A 17,834-nucleotide genomic window follows, 5' to 3' on the forward strand; every position below is an offset into this window, starting at 1 on the left:
TCTCTTACACTGTGTCATCCTATGCCCCTAGATGCATTCTTTACACAAATCGGGTGCTCAGAAAAGAAAAGAGCTACGACAGAGAACTCAACAAATGCACAAAGAGATTTCCAAATTTCCTAAGTTAGAGACTTTCTTTAAAAGGAAATCTACAGAATCTGACGAGCCAAGTCAAACTGATGTAAATAACAACAGCTGTGATAAATATACATCTCCGACTCCATGTCACTCATCTGATGACTCAAATTCTTTAATTACATTGCCCCAAAAACCTGATGGAGAGACAGAAAATGTAATGGATGAAATTGAGCATGCTCAGGAAGGGGTGGAGGATGTTTCAGAGTGTGCATCAGATATTGGGCTGTGGGGTGAACACATTTCAAAAGAAATGCAAGAATATTTTATTGCTAAAGGAGCTACTTTTTTCCAAAATTCTGAGGCAGACTTGTACAACTCTGCTGTGCTTACCACTGGTAACCATCATAGGTACTGTAATAAAAAATGCTTCACACATGTAAACCCCAAAACTAATGAAATTTCATCACGAAATTGGCTATGCTATTCACCATCTCAAGGCAAATTGTTCTGTTTTCCATGTAAACTGTTTTCTAGCAGGCGTTGTGCATTTACATATGGTTTTAATGATTGGAAACATGGTGAGGACAGGCTAGTTAGGCATGAATGTAGTGAGATCCACAAACAAGCTGTCCTGTCAGTAGTGAGCAGACAACAGACAACATCTCGGTTAGACAGTCAGGTGCTTTTGCAAATGGAAAGCGAAAAAATATACTGGCGTAAAGTCTTAAAGAGATCCCTTTCAGTTATAATGTTCCTTGCTGAAAGAGGGCTTCCTTTTAGGGGGAAAAATGAAACAATTGGTTCTTCTCACAATGGGAACTATCTTGGGTTCATGGAAGTAATGGCGAATGTGGATGAATTCCTAGATGAACATATAAAGCTACATGCAAATAAAGGCAGGGGGCATACATCTTACTTGTCTTCGACTGTGTGTGAGGAACTGATACAGATTTTAGGAACCAATGTCCTCTCACTTATTGTGCAGGAATTGAAGAAAGCTAAATTTTTTTCACTGTCTGTGGATTCTACACCAGATGTTTCTCACTGTGACCAACTAACATTTATTGTCCGTTAGGTTTTGCCTTCTGGACCTGTTGAAAGATTTTTAGAATTTATTCCTGTTATTGGTCACACTGGCCAACAAATAGCAGAGTTGATTGTTGGTATTCTATCTAAAAATGATATCAATATTAAAGATTGCCGTGGCCAGTCCTATGATAATGCTGCCAATATGAGTGGAAAATACAATGGGGTCCAAACACATGTCAGGAATGTATTTCCTTATGCCACATTCATTCCTTGTGCGGCCCATTCCCTTAACCTGGTAGGGAAAAATTGTGCTGAAAGTATTCCAGAAATTTTCAGATTTTTCAATGTTTTGGAACACCTTTATGTCTTTTTTTCGTCATCTACTGGGAGATGGAGAGTGCTGGTAGACAAATTAAAACCCCTTGGGCTACCAGTTGTAAAACAGCTTTCTGCCACAAGGTGGTCCGCAAGATATGAGGCAGTTTTGGCTTTGCACAAAGGTTACGAGCCAATATGTAATCTTTTACACAGCATGATTACAGATCCAGACTTCAGTTCATGTAAAAATGAGGCAGGGGCTTTGGGTGAGAAGTTAAGTGAACTTGATTCAACCTTTATTCTCGTGGTATGGCATGCAATTTTGGATCGGTTTCATAAAACCAATTTGTCCCTTCAAGAGGCAGGTTTAAATTTAAATACTGTTGTGGCTTTACTTCAGTCTTTGTTAGACTTTGTCAAGAGTCTGAGAGAAGAGTTTGATAAATATGAAAATGAGGCTGTCAACATTTGTGGCCATAATATGTATAATTCTTCGGTACATTGATTTCGGAAGAGAAATCGTCAGTATGATGATGGTAACTCCGAAGCAATTGTGTTATCCCCAAGGGATAAATTCAAAACTGAAGTTTTTTTTGGTCTCATAGACAATCTAATGAGTAGCCTGTGCCAACGTCTTGGAGCATATTCAGATGTTTGCTCCAAATTTGGCTTTTTGTCTAATTTGTCAAAACTTTCTCCATTGGAGATTAAAGAGGCTGGAAGCAATCTTGTTTGTTCATATCCTGAAGACCTAATGCCTGGTGCAACCGAAACAGAGCTAGTTCAGTTTTCAAAATTTTTATCCACCTCCTTTATAAGAGATAAGACAGCAAAAAACGAATTGTCTGAACTGAATTTGTTCCTACTTCTACACGAACATAATTTAACTCAGACATTTTGTAACACTGAAATTATACTCAGGATATATTTGAGTATGATGGTGTCAAACTGTACTGGCGAAAGGTCTTTTTCCAAACTCAAAAGAATAAAAAATGAGCTAAGGAGCCAAATGGGCCAAGAGCGGTTAAACCACCTTTCTCTTTTAAGCATTGAATGCAAACTTTTGAAAACCCTTGACGTATCCAAAATAATTGATGAATACAGCGCAAAGAAATGCAGGAAAAAATTGTGTTAATTTAGTCTAAAAAAAAAGGCTTATTGAGGGTTTTACATTCCGATGACACATAAATTAAAAACGTTATGTTACCCAAAGCAGGAAGAGATGATTATAATGCATATAGAAATAAGGAGGGAGGGGGAATGTTTACTGTGGGAAAAGCATCCTGATAATATATTTGAATACTGGCTTTCATCAGACTTTGTGAATTACTTTTACTTGTATCAAAGACTTTATCTAGTGTTTGGTATATGGTATTTTGTGTACTGTATTACACCATGTTCCAAATTATTATGCAAATGTTCTTTTTCTCTGATTTTCCTAAATGGTCGTTGCAAATGACAGTCAGTGTAATAAGTCACTTAATATATACCATCCATGTATTTCATTGACAAAAAAACCCCCCCTATGACACTGAAAAAGAACACTTGCATAATAATTTGGAACATGGCGTAGTACTGATGTACCTGAAACTAATGGTGCTGTGCTTGATTTTAGATATTTTCAGAGGATACTTGAATATATAGTTTCTGGTAAATGTGAGTGTATAAGTAATATTTATATAAGTTATGCATTTGACACTTTTGTCATTGATATGACTGTATTGTAATAGGAATGTGACAATTTCAATGTATTTTCCACTGTTTAAGTTGCACTTTTGATGAGAAACCTGTGAAAATTGTCAATCTTGTTTACAGATTAAAATTGGACTGTTCAATACTATGGCTTAAATTTTTTATTTTTTTTCTCTTCCTAAATGAAGGGTAAATTAACTAGATCAATGGATGTTTGACAGGTTATAGCTTCACTCAGCAACAATTTTTCTGGAATAATCTATTTCAGGTATATCGTGACCCCTGTCACGTGACGGGGGGGCCCACAGAGTCTGAACTGCCCCGGGCCCTGGCTACCCTTAATCCACCCCTGACTATAACCCCTTCCTACTCTGTTCCAGCCGCCACTACATTTACCCAGTGGACAGTTAGGAAGATGTAACGTCCCTGGCCGTATTTCCTGGTCCATGTATTGGTGGTTATGTGGACCTTGCCATTGATGGCATTGCACAGTGCACACCTGATTTGGTTCGCAACATGTTTATGCAGGGCATGGATGGCCTGCCTGGAAAAGTAGTGGCGGCTGGGAACAACAAACTTTACTAAGAGGGATCACTTACTGTAGGTTTTTGCTGTTTTGGCAACTCAGGACCTCTGTAACTTGGCATCCACAATTTATTCCATCCAAATTTGCACTCCAAAAATCAAATTGCGCTCTTTCCTTGTTGAGCCCTGCCATGAGCTCAAACAGTAGTTTTTAACCACATATGGGGTATTACGTCATTCAAGAGAAATTGCGCAACAAATTTTGGAGTACACTTTCTTCTATTACTCTTTGTCAAAAGACAAATTTGGTGCTAAAATAATATTTTACTTGGAAAAATGTAATATTTGTTTTTACATCCAAATGTAATAAAATCCTGTGAATCCTATGAGCGACAGTCTGCTCTTCTGATCCACATGTCTCACCCTTTTATTTACAGTAACACCTGGAGGCAGATTCTCAGGCAGATCAGTGTCTGACCCATAGCCTGGAACGGCTCACATGTAAGAAAAACATGAATATCTCTGGAAAAAGACATTGGATCACAGAAATCAAGATATCATATTATTCAGCTTCCTATGACCTACATGTCCATGTAGACGACCTAGGAACCTTGATCCTACTGACAAATTCTCTTTAAGTTGCAGGCCGCACAGAACTGATTGCTCTTCTGCCCATAACGCTTTCAGCCCTGCTCTGAAACACTAACGTGTGTAGGTAGTTGGCAGCTCATATCCAGCCCAAAGCTATGAACTATTAGACTTGTCATCTGTGGCCCATCCCTTTATCGTTATCCAGTAATTATGGTCTTTGCCTCTGCTTGTTTTTTGCACACATTAAACAGCTTAGATAAAATACCTTTTGTTTGTTGTTTTGTATTTTTGGCCAGAAAAAGTGCACTCAACAGGAAGACCACCTTTATCCGACACAAATTCTATAATTGTAGCACTGTAAGCCCTGTACAAGTATTGGCAAAAGGAAAATTGGCTGTGTTAATTGTTCTGTATACAAATGAGTTGTAACCTATCAGAGAAAAGCTGAGCTATATGTCCTCAGGATTTGATCTGGTATTGGTTCGATATACACAGAGTGCTCACAGAGCATTTATATGGATACTAGTTTGTTCTCGCTTTACATACTAGGTATTAGCTTTTATTTTTGCAAGGTAGGATAAAAAATCAACCTCATTTGTTTTACTATTGATCACTTGGTCCACACTTTGTCAGCAGAAGGTAAGGCATATTTGAAGTGCCGAAGACTGCTCAGGTTATTGGTGTTGTGGCGTTTGTTATAAATTAGAACCACAACATTGTATTTTATTTCAAACCTCTATTAGTGGCAGATATAGATCCCCATTACTTAACCTTTAGGCCACGTTCATATCAACAGTATTTGGCCAGTATTTTACATCAGTATTTGTAAATCAAAACCAGAAGGGGCTGAAAAATACAAAAGGGGTGACTGTGTTTCTATTATACTTTTCTTCTGATTGTTCCTCTCCTGATTTTAGCTTAGAAATACGTATGTAAAATACTGACCAAATACAGAATGTATGAACGTGCCCTTAAAGTGACTTTCCACTCTAGGACTAAAAAGTGACTATACATTTGTTAACAGGTATGCTGATGTAAGGGGGACGACCGGACAGCGGGTACCTGATTGCCGGGGCCGGAACAAGGCTGCATCCCCTGTTGCCTGGGGAAAGCTTTAGTGATGCGGACCTTCCCCTGTTGCCTGAGGGATGCTCTAGCGAGGCAGACCTTCCTCCTGACCGAGGGGGTCGGGGAGATAAAAGGAGAAAGCAAGCGCAGCAGAGCAGTTTGGCACAAACAGAGGGCAGCGCGCAGTCAGGTGAGAGACGCGCTCCGCTTCCCCTCCTCACACAGAGCACTAGCACCACGACAGGCCGCATTGACAGGGTCCCCCGCCATCTGCAGAGGGACCACTGCACTGAAGGAAGCCGTGTGCCCAGCAGACCACAGAGAGGAATGCTCCGTCCAGGGAGCACCAGCATCATGCAGGCCAGTGTCCGCCGTCTCCCGCCAACAGCCACGGGGACCAGAGGGAGAGACGTGCAGTGTGAGCCCGTTGATTATCAAAGGACAAGGCGCCGAACGTTCCGTGTCCGTGAGTACAGCACATGTGCCCCATGAGAGTGACCGGGTACGGGACTGACACTTGTGCCCTGAGTATTGCCAGTGTATATTAACAGAGCCACGTTGGGCGCGTACAGTACTGTGGCCCGCACCCTTTTCAGCCACTGCAGCACATGGACTAGGTTCAGCGGAAGGTACCGGAGACCAAGAGACCAACCACTACCGCCAGAAGATGGGGCATTGTTTCCCACAGGACCTTCCTGGAAAAGACACCGCACCAGCCGTTGCCGGCGCTACTGAGTTCCCAGCAGGAGTTACAGTTTGAGGAACTCCTGACACAAGTGCTTCACAGGAACTGCACTTACCTTATCCTTTACTCTTTACCTCAGAATATCCTTTGCTAATTGTCCTGTTTATTGCCCTGTTTAACCCTTTACTTCCTGCATGGAGTGTTCCCTTATTATTAAACTTGTTAACCCTTGCTCTGCCTCCTGTCCATCACTGCATCCGGCAACCTGCTCTCACTGATACAACAGCGCAAAAAAATGAAGAGACAGTGGTACTTAAACCAACAACTATTTATTTGAATAACACAATTAAAGGGGTGCCTTTAGCACAATATCAAGGGATAGCGCAAATAGCAAAAATGAAACAAGTTATGTTACAATAAGAATACAGTAGTTGAGATGAACAGGATATTGACACAATGCTATTTACACACCATTGTTCTATTATTACCATTAAATAACTTTTATCGTCAGTGATGTCTTAGTCCTAATACCCCAAACCTCAGGGCATCACTATCACTACTGAGCCCGTCACTGTCATCACTCTCTAGGCAACACAAAACATCACACAGGCCCTAACGGGAGTCGCTGACTCTACCCACTATGCCTCAAGTCCCAGGTTGGAGTTTCTCGGCCCACTGGTCACACTGGCCATCATCATTTCCTGAAGCACGTCCCTGTCCCCATTTTGTATCGTACGTCTATACTGAAAGCAACAGCTCACACGAACGTAGCACCGCAACGGCCTAGTCTTCTCTCTATCGGCTCCGACTCTAGGTCTGGTCTCTCTCGGGTTTTCACTCGGGTCTGGTCTTCCTCGGGTCTTCACTCAGGTTTGGTCTCTCGAATTTCTTTACTTGGGTTTGTTCTCTCATAACGGTGGCTATAAGTCAGCTGACTATACCACATGTCCATTCGGGCACCAACTCCTCCCCTTCACTGCCCTACTGGGCCTTTTTTAATTACTAACTGCACCACAGCTATCACCTAACCTGGTGTCTTCTCCAATATCTTCCCACTGGGAAGTTCCCAGAGGGAATCATGCACTTCATTCTTGAGTTACTACTAATGCAATTCTTTCTGCTTTCACTTTCCCTATCATCTTTGACCAGCAGATGGCGGTATTCGCATGCAGACACTCTGTTAGGCATTAACTGTGTGTGACTTCTCACTTGCCTATCTCCTTACATTCCTCCTCTCTTTAAAGTCACCAGTCCTTGGGTGAGAAAAAAACACTTTATCTCTAGATGCTCCTTCCAAGCATTACTAGTGTCCAAGCACATTCTTGTGCCTCCTGCATTATGTACTGCCAAATTAAGACACCAGCAATGGCACGCTCTGTTCTGCGAGGCCCCTCTTGGTGAGTTTCTTCAGGAACATTTGGACTTTCTGGTACTTCTATTGCATGTTCAGTCTCTGACCTATTCTCTGGATCAGCCTGGAGTGGTAGAGTTGCTTCTCTTGGCACTGCACGTACCATCCACTATTCATCCTCATCCTCCGCAAGCCTCCTTGACGCAGAGTTCCTGGGGAGTCATTCCGAACTGTAATGCAACTTGCCCCTAGGGCGCTTCACTTGTATCAGCACTCAATCTCCAGGTTATAGTGGTATCTCCTGCAACGGGATCACGTCTCTATGTTTCACCTCCTGGAATTTCTGTTCAATGAGCCATATCAGCATCTGCAGCCATTGCTGATGTTCTCATACCCAGGTAAATGTGCTTATCCTGGTGTAATCTTCCTCAGTGTCAAACTCTGGCTCTGTTATTTCATGGTTGTTACGGCCAAACAGTGACAAGTAGGGTGTGTACCCGGTTGTGGCATGAGCTCAGTTGTTGTACACTCCTACTAATTCCATAATAAATTCAGGCCACCTCATTTTCTGATCCTCTTCCAATATGCTTATCATCTGAAACAACGTACTGTTGAAGCGTTCGCAGGACTTCTCAATGTCGTAGTGTGTGTGGCTCTTCCATGACTCTCCCCTGGAAGCATTCCCCTTGATCAGAGTGGATCCCCTTCGGGCACCCATGTACCAGGATAAAATCTAGGCAATGACTTGGGCCGCTGAATCAACCATCTGATCCCGGGTCAGAGCTAGGACTGTGAACTTTGTGAAGTGCTTCATCATCACCTGGCAATATTCACAAACGTTATAAAAGGGTCTGATCATGAGATAATCCCTCATTAACACTTAAAGTGACTCAGATGTCATTATCACTTGTGTGGATGCCCTCTGTTCTGGAGGTTTAGCCAATTTACATTGCCTGCTATTCTAACAAACTTCTTCCACCACCCGCAGTTGTGGCCAATACACGAGCCATTGCAGCCATTGGAAGGTCCTCTCTGTTCTGAAAAAGTGCACCCCTCTCATGGGCTTCCTTCACCACACTTGGCACCATCCTTTCTAGAATCACTAACTGCCACGTATTCTTGAATTCTCTGCGCAACTGTATCCACCTGTATAACAGGCCATTCTTTATACAGAGTCGCTACCATTGTCCTAACTTCTGTAAGTCACCAATAGATAAGCCCAAAATCTCTTCTCTCTTTGACTTCTGGCCTAGGGTCATCCACTTCTGTAACTTCGATAGCTCTGGATCCTCTGACTGTTGCAGCTGTACCTATTCAACTATCCATCTCATGTGCATTCCAGCACTCATATAGTTGGTATACTTCTCTTGAGAGACCAAGAGAGCTGTCGCAAAGCGTCAGAAATCTGCGGTCTCATCACTCTCCAACTATTCATTCATATTCTTGTTTCTCATGGGTTAGTCTGGATAGTTTGTTTGCAAGTGTGCTTTCAGTCTTCGCCCGACTGGCTATCTTGGACCTGTACTTGGACATCCTCATAACTCATCATTGTTCCAATGCTCCCAGTTTCGCATTATCTAAGTGGGCAAGTGGGTTGTTGTCAGTCCTCTCTTTAAATTCAGACCTTGGCAAATATTCTGCAAACTTTTCAGTCATGGCCCATACCAGGGCTTACAAGTCTAGTTTGAATGAGCTATAATTTTCAGGTTTTCTCATATCCTGTAGGTTACTGCTAGCATAGGCAGTCACTCGTTCTTGCCCTTCCTGTACCTGGGCGAGCACTGCTCCCAGACCGTGGATACTCCCGTCCGTGTATAACACAAATGGTTGAGAGAAGTCTGCGTAGGCAAGCTTTAGTGCCTAGAAGGCTTTTTTTCTGCCTTGTCCCTCACTGAATCGGCATACTCTTGGGACCTCTTGCTTGTCACCCTTAACAGTTTCTGTCATTGGTACACCGTCTTCACAAAATCTTTGATGAATCTTCTATAATACCCCAATACACCCAGGAATGCTTTTAATTCTCTCAACATCATGGGTGTAGGCCACTTGTGCATGGCAGTATTTTTCTCCTTTGTTGTGTACATTTCTTCAATGGAGACTGTATATCCTAGGTCAGTGATGGCAAACCTTTTAGAGACCGAGTGCCCAAACTGCAATTCAAAGCCCACTTATTTTTCGCAAAGTGCCCTGAATACTGAGCTTTTGGGTTGGAAAGACAACTTGTACATTAGCGCGCTATAGAGTCAATATCAAAGAGTTTGTAAGCATTGCACTCCAAGCCTAAGATACTAGCCAAGCCACCAAATGTAGTGAAGGTCTGTTCTTGAGAATGGAGAGGATTTTTAATCAAAACTAAAATTGCAAAGTTGTTTGTTTTTACAACCTCTTTGCAATTGTAACCCTTTATCATGATGAGAACAAACCCTTTTAGTCCTCCATACAGTATAATGGGCCCATATGATGCTCCATACTATAAAAAGGCCCCACATAGTGCTCCATACTGTATAATGGCCCCACACGATGCTCCATTTTGCATAATGGCCCAACACGATGCTCCATTTTGCATAATGGCCCCACACGATGCTCCATACTGTATAATGGCCCAACGTGATGCTACATACTGTATAATGGCCTCACATTGTGTTTCATACTGTATAATGTAATGTGTACACATAGTGCTACATACAGTATAATGGCCTCACATTTTTTAAACAAAATACAGTATATACACGTGTATAAGCCAACCCAAGTATAAGCCGAGGCACCTAATTTTGACACCAAAAAATGGGAAAACTTATTGACTCGAGCATTAGCCTGGTATGCATGGTTCCTTATCACCATCCTTGGTGCCCTCGCAGCATCTTGTATCTGAAGCTGAGCGATCACATGTCCCCGCTCATTAACCCCTTCACACCGGAGTCCATTTTCGTTTTTGCGTTTGTTTTTTGCTCCCCTGCTTCCCAGAGCCTAAACTTTTTTATTTTTCGGTCAATATAGCCATATGAGGACTTGTTTATTGTGGGATGAGTTGCACTTTTGAATGAAACTATTGCTTTTACAATATCGTGTACTCAAAAATGGGAAAAAAATTCCAAGTGCGGTGAAATTGCAAAAAAAAGTGCAATCCCACACTTGTTTGTTTTTTTTTTGCCATGTTCACTAAATGCTAAAACTGACCTGCCTTTATGATTCTCCTGGTCATTATGAGTTCATAGACACCAAACATGCCTAGGTTCGTTTTTTTCTAAGTGCTAAAAAAAAATTCCAAACTTTGTTAAAAAAAAGATAAAAAATGACTCAATTTTCCGATACCTCTCCATTTTTCGTGATCTCGGGTTATTTTTTGCTCGCCGAGCTGATGTTTTTAGTGATACCATTTTGGTGCAGATACAACCTTTTGATCGCCAGTTATAGCATTTTAACCCCTTCACCCCCAAGGGTGGTTTGCATGTTCATGACCAGGCCAATTTTTACAATTCTGACCACTGTCCCTTTATGAGGTAATAACTCTGAAATGCTTCCATGGATCCTGGTGATTCTGACACTGTTTTCTCGTGACATATTGTACTTAATGTTTGTGGTAAAATTTCATTCATATAACTTGCGTTTATTTGTGCAAAAAACGGAAATTTGGCGAAAATTTTGAAAATTTTGCAATTTTCCAACTTTGAATTTTTATGCCCTTAAATCACAGAGATATGGCACACAAAAAACTTAATAAGTAACATTTCCCACATGTTTACTTTACATCAGCACAATTTTGGAACCAAAATTTTTTTTGTTAGGAAGTTATAAGGGTTACAAGTTGACCAGCGATTTCTAATTTTTACAACACCATTTTATTTTTATGGACCACATCACATTTGAAGCCACTTTGAGGAGTCTATATGATAGAAAATACCCAAAAGTGACACCATTATAAAAACTGCACCCCTCAAGGTGCTCAAAACCACATTCAAGAAGTTTATTAACCCTTCAGGTGCTTCACAGGAATTTTTTGAATATTTAAAAAAAATGAACATTTAAATTTTTTTCACAAAAAAAAAATTCAGGTTCAATTTTTTTATTTTACCAAGGGTAAAAGGAGAAATTGGAATGGAAAAGTTATTGTGCAATTTGTCCTGAGCATGCTGATACCTGATATGTGGGGGGAACCACTGTTTCGGCGCATGGTAGAGCTCAGAAGGGAAGGAGCGCCGTTTGACTTTTTCAATGCAAAATTGGCTGAAATTCTGATCGGACGCCATGTCACATTTGTAGAGCTCCTGATGTACCTAAACAGTGGAAACCCCCCACAAGTGACCCCATTTTGGAAACTAGACCCCCAAGGAACTTATCTAGATATGTGGTGAGAACTTTGAACCCACAAGGGCTTCACAGAAGTTTATAACGTACAGCGGTACAATTAAAAAATCATATTTTTTCCACAAAAATGATCTTTTCACTCCCAATTTTTATTTTCCCAAGGATAACAGGACCCTAAAAGTTATTGTGCAATTTGTCCTGAGTATGCTGATACCCCATATGTGGGGGTAAACCACTATTTGGGCGCATGGCAGAGCTCGGAAGGGAAGCAGCGCCATTTGACTTTTTTGGCTGGAATTGAGATCGGACACCATGTCGCGTTTGGAAAGCCCCTGATGTACCAAAACAGTGGAAACCCCCAACAAATGACACCATTTTGGAAACTAGACCCCCCAAGGAACTTATCTAGATGTTTGGTGAGAACTTTGAACCCCCAAGGGCTTCACAGAAGTTTATAACGTACAGCCATACAATTATAAAATATTTTTTCCACAAAAATGATCTTTTCACCCTCAATTCTTACTTTCCCAAGGGTAACAGGACCCTAAAAGTTATTGTGCAATTTGTCCTGAGTACGCCGATACCCCATATGTGGGGGTAAACCACTATTTGGGCGCACGGCAGAGCTCGGAAGGGAAGCAGCGCCATTTGACTTTTTTGGCTGGAATTGAGATCGGACACCGTGTCGCGTTTGGAAAGCCCCTGATGTACTAAAACAGTGGAAACCCCCCACAAATGACACCATTTTGGAAAATAGACCCCCCAAGGAACTTATCTAGGTGTTTGGTGAGAACTTTGAACCCCCAAGGGCTTCACAGAAGTTTATAACGCCCGGGCGTGAAAATAAAAAAATCATATTTTTTCCACAAACATGATCATTTAGTCCCCATTTATTTTATTTTCCCAAGGGTACCAAGAGAAAATGGACCCCAAAAGTTGTTGTCCAATTTGTCCTGAGTACCCTGATACCTCATATGTGGGAGAAAACTACTGTATGGGTGCATGTCGGGGCTCGGAAGGGAAGTAGTGACGTTTTCGAATGCAGACTTTGATGGAATGGTCTGCAGGTGTCATGTTGCCTTTGGAGAGCCCCTGATGTACCTAAGTAGTGGAAACCCCCCACAAATGACACCATTTTGGAAACTAGACCCCCTAGGGAACTTATCTAGATGTGTGGTGAGCACTTTGAACCCCCAAGGGCTTCCTAGAAGTTTATAATGCCCGGGCGTGAAAATAAAAAAATCGTATTTTTTCCATAAACATGATCATTTAGTCCCCAATTTTTTATTTTCCCAAGGGTACCAGGAGAAAATGGACCCCAAAAGTTGTTGTCCAATTTGTCCTCAGTACCCTGATACCCCATATGTGGGAGAAAACTACTGTATGGGCCCACGTCGGGACTCGGAAGGGAAGTAGTGATGTTTTGGAATGCAGACTTTGATGGAATGCTCTGCGGGTGTCATGTTGCCTTTGAAGAGCCCCTGATGTACCTAAACAGTGGAAACCCCCCACAAATGACACCATTTTGGAAACTAGACCCCCTAAGGAACTTATCCAGATGTGTAGTGAGCACTTTGAACCCCCAAGGGCTTCACAGAAGTTTGTAACGCCCGGGTGTGAAAATAAAAAAATCATATTTTTTTCCCACAAAATGATATTTTTGCCCCCAATTTTTTATTTTCCTAAGGGCAGCAGGAGAAATGGGACCCCAGAAGTTGTTTTGCAATTTGTCCTGAGTAGGATGATACCCCATATGTGGGGTTAAAACACTGTTTGGGCGCATGGCAGAGCTTGGAAGGGAAGGAGCACCATTTGACTTTTTCAACGCAGAATTGGCTGGAATTGGGATCAGACTCCATGTTGCGTTTGGAGAGCACCTGATGTGCCCAAACAGTGGAAACCCCCCAATTCTAACTCCAACCCTAACCCCAACACACCCCTAACCCTAATTTCAGCCCTAACTCTAGCCCTAACCCTAGCCCTAACCCTAACCCTAATGGGAAAATGGAAATAAATACATTTTTTTAATTTTATTATTTTTCCCTAACTAAGGGGGTGATAACGGGGGGTTTGATATACTATTTATGACGGTTTTTATTTTTGGCAGCTGTCACACGCTAAAAGACGCTTTTTATTGTAAAAATAGTTTTTGCATCACCACATATTGAGAGCTATAATTTTTCCGTATTTTGACACACCGAGTCATGTGAGGTCTTATTTTTTGCGGGACGAGTTGATGTTTTTATTGGTATCATGTTCATGCACGTGACATTTTTTGATCTCTTTTTATTCCGATTTTTGGGACGCAGAATGAACAAAAACCAGCGTTTCATGAATTTCTTTTGGGGGGGTGCGTTTACACCGTTCCGCGTGCGGTAAAATTGATAAAGCGGCTTTATTCTCCGGGTCAGTACGGTTAGAGCGATACCTCATTTATGTCTTTTTGTATGTTTTGGCACTTTTATGCAATAAAAACAATTTTATATGAAAAATAATTATTTTTGCATCGCTTTATTCTGCGAGCTATAACTTTTTTATTTTTTCTCTGATGATGCTGTGTGGTGGCTCGTTTTTTGCGGGCCAAGATGACGTTTTCAGTGGTATCATTGATATTTATATGCGTCTTTTTGATCGCGCGTTATTGCACTTTTTGTTCGGCGGTATGATAATAAATTATTTTTTGCTTCGTTTCTTATTTTCTAAGGGGTTTGCTAAAGGGGTTAACTAATGGGACAGTTTTATAGGGTGATACCAAATAAGTGTACTTTTATTGTTTTGTTTTTTTTATTTCCAAAAAATGAATTTATTAGGGAATTTTTTTTTAAATTTATTTAGCGTTTTTTTTTAAATTATTTTTACACATTTTTTTTTTTTTAACTTTATTAGGTTGTCCCAGGGGGGACATCACTGTACTGTGACAGATCGCTGATCTGTCACATCACAGATCACTGTGACAGATCAGCAATCTGTCACAGGCAGTGTGCAGGTTTCCTCCTTGCCTGCGCTTTGCAGGCACTGAGGAAGCCAGCTCCCTGCTGGCCCCCGAAGGTCCCCATCACCATCTTGGATCCGGGGACCTGCAGGGTAAGAGCCCCCCGCAGCAGCGCTGAACATTGCGCTGCTGTGGGGGGCTCAGGGAAGCACGGAGGGAGCCCCCTCCCTGCCGATGCTTCCCTTTAACCCCCGGTACACCGCGATCGTGTTTGATCGCGGTGTGCAAGGGGTTAACGTGTCGGGGGTGGTCCGTGACTGCCCCTGACACATAGTGCCGGGTGTCAGCTGTGATAATCAGCTGACACCCTGCCGCGATCAGCGACGTTCACCACGTGGGCGCCGCTGATCGCACTAGACGTACTATCCTGTCCATGGGCATAGGGGCCCGGGTCCCATGGATGGGATAGTACGTCTGATGTCAGAAAGGGGTTAATGCAATGTCATGGCAACCAAAAAAAACATAATTCTGTTGTTTTGACTTTTTTTCCTCACTACAACATTTACCGATCAGGTTAATCCTTTGTTTGATAGATTGATAGAACGCGGTGATACCAAATATGTCTATGTTTGATTTTTTTTATTGTTTTATTTTGAATGGGGCGAAAGAGGAGTGATTTGAACGTTTGCATTTTTTTAAGTATTTTTTTAAACCTTTTTTTCTAACTTTTGGCATGCTTCAATAGTCTTCGTGGGAGACTAGAAGCTGCCATAACTCGATTGCCTCTGCTACATATAGACGATGATCAGATCGCCTATATGTAGCTGAGTTACTCACGTGCTATGAGCGCCAACCACTGGGCAGCGCTCATAGCAAGCCAGCAGTGACAAGCATAGAGGTCTCCAGGACATGCCAACCCACCGGTGACCCGTGACCACGTGACGGGGGTCAGTGGTGGGCAGATTTCCGGCCCGATGGCCTGAAGCACTAGTTAAATGCCGCTGTCAGAGTTTGACAGCGGCATTTAACGGGTTAATAGCTGCGTGTGGATCGCGATTTCACCTGCGGCTATTCCGGGCACATGTCAGCTGTTTTGAACAGCTGACATGTCCTGGGAAACATGTGTTCTCACCGCTGGAGCCCACATCAAAGGGAGAGAAGCGACATGCGCTGTACTAGTGCGGCGCATGTCGCAAAGGGGTTAAGGTAATGAATATTCACCTCTCTCTCTTAGCAGCTACTGGAAGCCAGAGGCTGCGGCCGAAGCAGTGCACGCTATAAGAGAAATGAATATTCACTGCCAGTGCAGTGAATATTCATTTCTCTTTAGCAGAGGGAACAGGCTTTAGCCGCAGCCGCTGGCTTCTGCCTCCTGTGACCCGCTGCTCCGCCACTCAACCCTTTCTCGCCGTCTTCTAGTCCTGAGGAGATGGCGCGCGTGCCCACCGGGAGGGCTCTGCATGCCCCATCTGGCACGCGTGCTATAGGTTCGCTGCCACTGTCCTATGCATTTTATTTCCTTCTAGAAAAGATGACACTTTCAAAGCTTTAATAATAATAATAATCTTTACTTATATAGCGCCAACATATTCCGCAGCTCTTTACAGTTTAACAGTTTCAAAACACAATTCATAAGTAACAACGTTAACAATACAATCATTAAAGTAAAATAAGATTACCCTGCTCGTGAGAGCTTACAATCTACAATGAGGTGGGGGAGATACAAAGTACAGGTGTGTATTTACAATGATGTATTTACAATGATGGTCCAGCCATCTTGAGGGAGTGAGGGATAGATTGAGATAGTGAATTAGCTACACACGCACACACTTAAAATGACTTTGATTAGTGAACGTGATAGGCTGCTCTGAACAGATGTATTTTGAGGGAGTGCCTAAAACTGTGCAAATTGTGGATAGTCCTAATTTCTTGGGGTAAAGCATTCCAGAGGATTGGCACAGCGTGGGAGAAGTCTTGGAGTCGGGAGTGGGAGGTGCAGATTAGTGCAGAGGTTAGTCGAAAGTCTTTTGCAGAGCTCAGTGGTCGGCTAGGCCGATAGACAGAAATGAGGGAGATGTGGGGGGGTGCCACACTGTGGAGAGCTTTGTGGGTGAGAACAAGTACTTTGAATTGGATCCTATAATGAATGGGCGGCCAGTGTAACAATTGGTGAAGAGCGGACGTGTCCGAGTACTGATTAGCCAGATGGATGAACCTGGCTGCTGCATTAAGTATGGACTGGAGAGGGGAAAGTCGAGTAATGGGGAGGCCAATTAATAGATCGCTGCAGTAGTCCAGGCGGGAGTGGATCAATATGACAGTGATGGTTTTTTCTTGTTTCCATGGTGAGAAAAGGGCGAATTCTGGAGATGTTCTTTAGGTGTAAGCGGCAAGAGCGTGCAAGAGATTGCATAGGGGATGTGAAGGAGAGATTGGTGTCAAACATAATGCCCAGACCGCGTGCCTGCTGCCGGGTTGTTATTATGGTGCCACCCATGGAGAGGGAAATGTCAGATTTAGGGAGGTTAGTAGACGGCGGGAGCAGAAGAAGTTCAGTTTTGGAAATGTTGAGTTTCAGATACAGAGTGGACATGATGTTGGAGACTGCGGACAGACAGTCACTGGCGTTCTGTAGTACAGCGGGGGTAAGGTCGGGGGATGACGTGTATAGTTGTGTGTCATCAGCATAAAGATGGTACTGAAAGCCAAATCTGCTGATGGTCTGTCCAATTGGGGCTGTGTAGAGAGAGAAGAGAAGGGGGCCAAGGACTGAGCCCTGAGGTACCCCGACAGCGAGAGGAAGAGAAGATGACGTGGAGCCAGCGAACAAAACACTGAAGCAGCAGTCAGAGAGATAGAAAGAGAACCAGGAGAGAACAATGTGCTTAATGCCTAGTGACTGGAGCCTATGGAGTAGGAGACGGTGGTCAAAAGTCTCGAAAGCTACAGAAAGGTCGAGAAGAATGAGCAGAGAGTGTTCACCGTTACATTTTGCTATCAGAAGGTCATTGGTAACTTTGATGAGTGCGGTTTCAGTCGAATGTAGGGGTCGGAAGCCAGACTGTGAAGGGTCTAGGAGGGAGTGAGTGGAGAGATAGCGGGTAAGACGGGAGTAGACTAGGCGCTCCAAAAGTTTAGAGATGAAGGGGAGATTGGAGACTGGTCTGTAGTTGTTTGTGCAGGATGGGTTGAGAGCAGGTTTCTTTAATAATGGAGTAATGATAGTGTTTGAAGGAGGATGGGAAAATGCCTGAGGAGAG

At 42.7% G+C, this 17,834-nt stretch overlaps 1 protein-coding gene across 1 annotated transcript in view; it reads left to right on the forward strand.

Annotated features, from left to right (window-relative positions):
• Positions 1-3,265, forward strand: part of LOC141057962 (AP-1 complex subunit beta-1-like) — a 72,507-nt gene extending 69,242 nt beyond the window's left edge. Inside the window, exon 14 of the mRNA XM_073554093.1 lies at positions 32-3,265. The gene's annotated coding sequence lies outside the window, so the exon portion shown is untranslated. The remainder of the gene's footprint in view (positions 1-31) is intronic.
• The last annotated feature ends 14,569 nt before the right edge of the window (positions 3,266-17,834 follow it).

This window comes from Dendrobates tinctorius, unplaced genomic scaffold, assembly GCF_039654945.1.
Source record: "Dendrobates tinctorius isolate UK_male_01 unplaced genomic scaffold, ASM3965494v1 ptg000206l, whole genome shotgun sequence".
NCBI classification, from domain to species: domain Eukaryota; kingdom Metazoa; phylum Chordata; class Amphibia; order Anura; family Dendrobatidae; genus Dendrobates; species Dendrobates tinctorius.